Source organism: Rhyacophila brunnea, unplaced genomic scaffold (genome assembly GCF_057557595.1).
Source record: "Rhyacophila brunnea isolate RB1 unplaced genomic scaffold, BYU_Rbru_1.0 scaffold_133, whole genome shotgun sequence".
Taxonomy (NCBI): domain Eukaryota; kingdom Metazoa; phylum Arthropoda; class Insecta; order Trichoptera; family Rhyacophilidae; genus Rhyacophila; species Rhyacophila brunnea.
Window position 1 is genome coordinate 282872 of NW_028232789.1, and position 8994 is coordinate 291865.

The following is an 8994-nucleotide window of genomic DNA, read 5'->3' on the forward strand; positions in this document are numbered from 1 at the left end:
TTTCTTAAAAAATTAAACCTAGTTGGCGAGTAACAAATTAATACTAAAATTTATGTCACAGGTAACAAGCTTTAACAAATAAAATTGTTTATAAATAAATTCCTTATTAAGTTAAATTAATCCACCTATTTTCTGTTTTAGTGGATTTAGAAGTCTCAATATAATGATCAGTTACAATGGGATTTTTATTTATTTATAATGTATATAATAAACAAATATCATTATGATAAGCTAAAAACAGCGCAAAATTTTGTTTCTTTTAATTCTTTAACCCCATAAAATTTTAGATTTCCAGTAAAATTCCCCCCTTACACCATAATAGCATTTTGATTTTAAAGTGAGTTTATACAAGATAAATAAATTAAGAATCAATCACGTAAAATTTCATATGGTTGGAAATATATATTATGTGAAATTAATACAATTAATTCATATGAAAACTTTGAAAATATTTAACGGAATAAAATCTACTCGTATAATATCTGCTAGTATAGAAAAAATAAATGTAGGTGAAACTTAATGTTACTATTGATAAAATTTATCTCAAATATATGTAAAATCTAAATATTTTTTTTGCTATCATATGAAAATTTTTAAATATTTTCAAATATCATTGCTACGTCAATTTATATTTTAATATGGCCCATAAGTCTGTGCAAATAGTAAAGCTTAAAAAAAACCTAACAGTTTTCTAAAATTTAAAATTTCATAGCTTACAAAAACATATTTTCAAAAGCTGTCGGTAAAAAATTTCCAAAAAGTTTCATTTTTAAGAATTTTTCTTTTGTATAACAAAAAATAATCACTCTAACGCATTAAAAAGAACACATGGCATCCATGGTTTTTCTTTGTCTGTAAAAGATAAATTATTTGTAATTTAATATATTTTTGTTATAATTCTGTAGATATTCTTGATTATTGCCCATATTTTCATATTAACATGTTTATATGAATCTTGTTATTTAAATATTAAAACTCTTTCTTCTATTTAAATAACTTATGATCTAGTTAAAGGTACCTAATAACCGTTTGATGTGCTTTCTACATATCTTTATAAATGATAAAGGCATTTATATAAAAAAAATTTCGAAAATTTTGTTTATAGTTGTCACACACAGATCACTGCATAGTCAACAATAAAAAATTGTGTAATTCTTTCTATTTTTGCGATAAAACACACTGCTTCAAGTCTGTGCATATATTGTATTTTATCTTGCCGAGTTTTGTCTAGTAAATTCCCACAATTCCATCATATTCTTTCTATTTTATTATCCTTCATATTTATTTTTATTATACTTAATCTTTGCTGAAATTCACGCTATTTTATTAAGATTATCTACGAAACATTAGCACTTTTGTTTATACTTTTCATTGAAGCTTAAAAATAATATAGATTATAAACGAAAAAAAATTTATTGAATGAAATTCTAGCACTTATAGAAATGTATATCCTGATTAAGCCATCTCAAATATATATTATTGCTCCTAAACTACATGCCTTCTTAATATATTAATCGTAGACTTATGCCATATTTCTTGATATGTTGCAAAAACGTTTTGACCTTTTGAATGTTTTATTTCATCATCTTTTTTCTGCAAAAACATTACCTAATCCAGTTAGATTCATAAATCATGCAATGAAAATCCAAAAACATACATTTGAAAATTCGATAACAAGAAAGTCCTAGGAAAGGTGCAATGAGTATTTATAAATTCAATTTTAACAGGCCAATACTATCCTTCTTTCGATGTTAAATTTATTGATGGTTATATTTACCTAATATACATTTTAAACTCCAAGAAACTGTGTAAATTTCCATTTGATTCAATAAAAAAACGTTAAATACAAAATATAAATCGTTTTATTTATGATTTTATTGTTTTTGTATTTTTAGATATTCTACCAAGCATAACGTGATTGATTTCCCATGGGCACATCATATCTATAATCTTGATTATATTCTCTTCTCTTAGATCTTTTTCAACACCTCTCCTCTTCTCAAGACTTTTTCACGATCCTATAGTTCGAATATATGCCTCAATCTGATTTGTGACTTCGAGTTATTTTTTGTAAGTTTTACGATATAGTGTAAAGACTCCATCCCATGCTACGAAATTGTATAATATTAAATTCCAAATATAATAGTATAATTTTGTGCAATAAACAAATATTAGAAGTTTTCTGCGGTTTAGCAAAATAAGCGCCATTTAAATAATATAATTTGTTTTAATCCAGATAAAATGGCAGCCAAAACAACCTGGAAAACTTTAAAAATTTAAAGATAAAAAATATAAAAAATATAAAAATAATCATATTGACCTGATAACTTATGTTTTATTTCATTAAAGTGATCTCTGCGGGAAATTGCACAATTATAAGATTAATTATACTTTAAATTCGGGAAATATCAGCCCAGCAATCATAAAAAAACCAAGGATAAGTGACTTGAAAAAAAAGTGAAATTATATGCCAAGTGGACGTTAAAATAGCATTGATGATTTATCTAAAATGATTTAGCTATAAATTGTAGGGGTCTAGACGCCAATTGAAGAACTTAACTACAGATAAACAGTTTTTATGGCAAAATATAAAAATGTGATGCAAATAAATTTCAGATTTTACTTTAAAGAAAAGAAAGAATACTTGAGTAGACCCATAATATTTTGAAAGACAATGATTTCTTTTTTTATGCGAGGGGGTTTTTTAGCTCAAATGGACAGCATTTTTTATGAATTTATATAGGTGAATCATATCCATATCGGAAGTATCTTTTGGTGTTAAAACTTTACTTTGTCCATCTTATATTTTTCTATGAATATATATGGGGGTTTATGATTTTCAAGCATAGTTTGCACCCATTTTGGTTTTTTGAAAAATAATAAATTAAAGAGAAGCTGAAAATTTCTTACAAATTTAGCTTTATGTGTCTTCTAATAAATCAAAGAATATTTCTCGACTTTCAGCTCGCATCTTTATGAATAAATTGGACATTAACTACACCTTTAATTCGGTTGAATATTTGCGCGGGATTCAAAAACAGATATATTGTATTATATAAAGAAGATACAGTCTATCGTTTAAAAACAATTCATGATCTTGGATTTTTTCGAGCCGATTGTTGATAATTGATTAGGGCAGTTAAAACCCAAAACATCAAAAGGTATCTTTATCGCAAGATAATTGTTTTTTGATGTAATTTATCTGGAACTTATATAAAATGTGTTGATTGCTTCTTTTGTGAAACAAAGAAACTATAATCGATATACACTAGCGAAATTTAAAATAGCTGCCCACACACACCACTTAATAAGCTACATAATATCTTGCCAGTTTATGTATTATTATCGCAGTGAAAGATGTCCGGCATGTGAAGTGTGTTGAAGTTGCTCTCTAAGAAACGAGAGATTATATAATCAAAGTTTACATTGTGTTAAATATACAGATATGACGAATTCAACTCTTTTTCATAAAGTTTTTGATCATTTAGAGCATATTTTCATGGCTTATAATTGAAAATTGAATAAGTCTTGGCCTTTTATTTTTTTGCTTGTTTTTTATAAGGTGAAAAAATATTTTGAAAAAGTCGGATTTTCGCAATGCGATTATTTTAAATACAAAATAATTTTTAATCAAGAAAAGCGATTCTAAATTCGGCTATGTATATATTTAAACAAAATATAAACTAATTTGAAAATTCATTGTCCACCATATAATTTCATTGCTTCTACAAAGTATTATCGATAAAATCACAAAAAAAACCCTTTAACATCTTTCAAACATTTTATACAACTCATTAAGAGATGTCAGAACCTTGAAACTTTTTAAGATATTTTCGGTTCCCAAACCCTTTCTTTTCATTACATTAAATATTAAAGCAGGATTCTTCAATGAGCTAGAAAAACAAAAAGCAAGGTTGTCAAAAATGAATTCAAATGTTTCTTCTTCTTCTTTCAATTTCATTTTCGAAAATTTTTCTAAAAAATTTAATATTGTATCGATAATCGATGTTTTATCTAATATCAATAAATGCGTAACCTTTTTTGCATCAAATTTAAAGCTAAAATATTCAGTTAAAATCAATCTATGTGTATGGGGTAAATCAAAATGCAATAAGAAATCACATGAAACAGAATCATAGTTTCCAAAACAATAAATTAGCCTTTGTCTAAAATACTCTTTTTTGAATTCATTTAAATTACACATCATCAGGGTAGGTCCACTTTGAACTAGTATATCGTCATTAAATTCACCAATATATACGATATTCTTTAAAAAATCACCATCTATTTCTATAAAGGTACTTTTTAGCTTTTCGATGCTTTTTAGCTTATAAATCTTGGTTTTTTCATTATAAATAATATTTTCGTTTTTTTCAAACACTTCAAATAATGAAGAGCTATGTGGATCATTATAAATAAGTTGTGTGGTCTGAATGGGAATAGAAAGCCTATTGGTGGGTTCTTTGTTTTTATACATTGTCGGTCTGTTATTATTCTCTAGAAGTTTTTGAATTTCCGTCAGTATTGATTCAATGTAAGCTTCTTCTTCGTAAAAAACCACTTCTTTTTTTGAAGGATGGACGTTTACATCTACAAGCGATAAATCTATATTTAGTTCCAAATATACAAAAGGAAATCTATGCTTGGGCAATATATCTTTATATAACATCTTTATTCTTTCTTTTAGTATTCGGTGCTCAATAAGTCTACCATTTATGAAGATAATAAAAATATAACTTCTGTGGTTATAAGAAACATCAGATATAATCATATTTATTTCATTATTTCTAAAATTTAGAAGATGGTCATCTGTTTTGTAAACAGAATTAATCAAATTCTTTTGTGTCATATATCCATCGAAAACCTTTCTCTTCAATGAAAATTCTTCTGAACAGCTTTCTATGTTTTTAATGGAATGCAACAACTCTGTTTTTAATGAATTTTCAATATTAAGTTTAAAAAGAATTTCAACATATCTGATTGTAAAATTTGCCACAAGATAAAATATCTTGGTCATTTCATCACGCTTGTTTTTAAAGTATTCTCTTCTGTATGTATTATTATAAAAAATGTCCTTGATTTCTATTCTTGTACCTTGATTCATGGCTTTTGGTTTTATATCCTTAATTTCACATTCAACAAAATTAGCTTCATACCCAACTTCAGCATCTTTTATTTTACTCTGCACAATAATTTTTGAACAAAGTGAAATCGATGCCAATGCTTCTCCACGAAATCCAAAAGTCGGAATTTCAGACAAGGATCCATTAAATTTTGATGTACAGTGTCTCACACATAACTTTGGAAAGTCGTTCTTCAAGATTCCTTTACCGTTGTCTGTAATTATAATTGATTGGCCTTTTCCAAATATTTCTATAGTTATCTCGGTGGAATTTGCATCTACACTATTTTCTATCATTTCTTTTATTATATTTGCTGGTGATGTTATAACCTCGCCTGCTGCTATCTTCGAAATTACATCTAATGGAAGTTGCTTAATCATATGGGCCAAATTTCTAAGAGCACAAAAATAAATTCATAAATAACATAAGATTATTTCGATTTTTAAAGCGCAAATCAATTATTATTAAATCTTGATGAAAACAAAACAAAAAATACTTGATTGTCTCTTTATTTTTAAATATTATAGTTAAATTCTATCCTTCTTATAAATTCATGAAAATATAAATGTATTTCTCTAATTTACATAATCAGATGTAAATCTTTTGTCCAATGAATTTTAAAACTGCTGATATAAATTTTTATATATAGATATTAAAGCCCTTTCATACGTTTCAAGCAATTCAAAGTGCTTGCATTATAAATTACTCTGATTGCCTCCTAATATTTTGTTCTTTCAACATTATTTGCTTTATAAAATATTTAAAAAATTACTATGCTTCTGTAAGTCAAAAACGGTTAATTTAAAACAAAAAATTATTTGGGGTAACAGTTTGATGATTAATCTTTCTTTACATAAATGTGTAGATTTAAGATTTTTGATCCTGTTTTTTATTGTTTGTCACGCTAAATTTAGCAAAATTAACAAGTTTTCGTTTACGAATTTTATATTGCTGGTTATCGTTTTATAATTTTAGTTGTTATTTTTTTATTTTAAGAAAAATATCTGTTTTAATTATTTTAATGTAGCATGCTAAAGGGTTATTTTAATCCCAAAAATGTCTGTTTTAAATCGACTGGATATAAAAACTTCTTATTTCTTATCAAATTATGGTTTTCACAAAAAAACGTTAGCAAGGTAAAAAAATAATTAAAATGAAAAAAAAAGCATAGAAGCTCAATAAAACATCAAAATTGAAATATATTCAACCTAGAAACGTATCCAAAGTGCTTAATAGAGAATAGTGTGATTTAATTCATTTAAATACATCTATAAATTTTTTTTACAACCATGTTGATCACATAATAGAAAGGAAAATATTTTTGAAACTTAAAATGGTAATCCTATAAAATTTAGACAGCATTTTGTCTTGCAAAAAGTGTATTTGATACTATAATATATTATAATATACCTCAAAGAGATGAAATCGTTGCTTATGAATGTATTTCTGTAAAAAACCATTAATAGGAGCCAAAAATTTTATAAGTAAACTTCTTGAAATTAGCAGAAAATTATATAAAAATGATTATTCGAACAATAAAGTCGGCAAACTATGTATAAATTAGTTTTCAACATCAATTTTGAATTTAAAAGGTATAATGATATATATTTACACTATTTATATCATATAAAAAATAAAGTTTGCTGAATTTAAATAGATATTCAAATGTTTAATCGTGAATTTACGGTATTTTATTTATAGAATTTATATATTAATAGGAAAATCGGCTTTACAAATTAGCCCCATATAAAAATTTTTAAAAATATTTTTTTGGTTATTATTTTCTTCTTATCTGAAATAATATAAAAACAATTATTTATTATAAATGCCGTGTTATATTTATTCGATCTAAAAATCCCGGTTTTGACCTTTTTAGATTCTGAACAACTGATTTTTATTAAAAAAATATTCTAAGTGTTTAATATGCACCGTTTGCGCATAATTTTTGTTTTTTTAAATTAATCTCTCATTTATAATATGCTTACTTTGTAATTTCTTATGAATGCAAGTCTCTTTTTCCCATTGTACAAATTGTTTAATTTATATCACAAATTATGGAAGTTTATGTTTTTTATTTAAATTCTTATATCTTTATAATGTAAATACTTATTTAATTCGAAATTCAATGTTTAAAATTCATTTGAAGGCAGACTCTCATGTCAAAGATTTTTAAAATCAGACTAAATATGTATTTTATTAAGATAAATAATAATTTTCATATTTTAAGAACTACTTTTTTTACAGAAATTCGTTTCTAAAAGACATATGGAATAAAATTTTGCTCATAATTCTTTGAAAAAACTCAAATATGATGCAACAGATATAAATATTGTCGTAATAGAGCAGGACTTCGAATAGGCAAAAAAATATTAAATTAATAAAGAAGATTGAAGTAAATACTGGAAAAAATTATTAAAAAAATGTAAAAACAGTTAAAACCTATAAAAAACTTCGCTTATTATTTTCGAATACCAGAGAATATAATTATAAGGTTTATATTATTCGAATTTCAGGTTAAAAATCCAGAAATCTAGACACTGTGTAATACGCGAAGGTGAACTGAATTCTTTTATATTTTAAAAATGAATATACTAGTCTTTTATGAATCACTTTATTTCACGTCGTGTTGAAATTAAGATCAATTTTTATTTTATTGATATAAAATTGAACTAGAGGAGAAAATATAGGTTATATTCTTTTGATTATAAATTGAATTAAGAACAGTAACAGGTAAAAAGATAATATTAAGCTTAAAAAAATCACAGAAATGTTAAAAATTGACTTTTTTACGATAATTGAAGCACTTATTATTTATTAAGTCTTTTTTTTGTTTTTTTATGCTTCTTGATCATACTTTAATTCTTATGTGACCCTAAAATCAACGTAAAATTTTTCAACTAAATTTTTAGTGATTAATCAACAGCAATAAAATATTTATTCCGTAAGAATGCAGCAGAAACGTATAATAACAAAAATATCAGTTAATAGAATAATTAATGTAATAAAGAATTTTCTTAGGTGTAATATTAACTAATATAAATTCGGGTGGCTTTATCTCATAATTATCTTTTTTTAATTGCTGAAGTTTCTATAAAAAATCTATTCAAGATTAAAATCATAAATTGTCTCCAAAGGCAGGTGTATAAAATTTCTGACAAGTAAATGGTGTCTATTTCTTTGAAGAATGTGTTTTAAGATAATTATTTAAAAGAGCGGGCCGTTCAATGGTGAAAGCTGATGAAACAAAACTAGGTAAGTAAAATGTATCAGAGGTAAGTAATCGAAGCCCTATAGTGTATCATGGTAATAGAAGGAACAAATCCGAAAAAATATTTGTGTTTGATTTTGTTAAAAATAATGTGACCACATTAAAAGACTCCATCATCTATAGATAGAAAGAAAGTATATAAAAAGGTTTTTCGTGAATTTTAAAATATTAACAGTGTTTAAGTCACTTTATAAAAATTTAAGACAATTATAATTTAATTCCCATAAGCATAGTGGAGAGAAAAATAATAATTAAAGTAATGGAATAAAAAAAAACTAGAATCTTTATATTTTTGTGTGAAAGAGGGTAAATGCAGTGAGTAGGGCTGTTTATTTCAAGTTTTGGTGTGTTTATATTCAATAAAAAAGAAAATAAATATTAATTCATCTTTTTGTAAATATTCTTTAAGAAAATATTAGGATTTATCAAAAATATATATAAAAGCTAGTGTTATTCTTTTTTTCTCAATATTTGGACATCATATAACACATTATTTGATTTAGAGTTACAGTAAATTATACGGTTTATATTTAATTTTTAAAATTTGCAATGATTTGATAACGACAAAATTTTAAAAGAGAATACTGAATGCAATTCAACGTT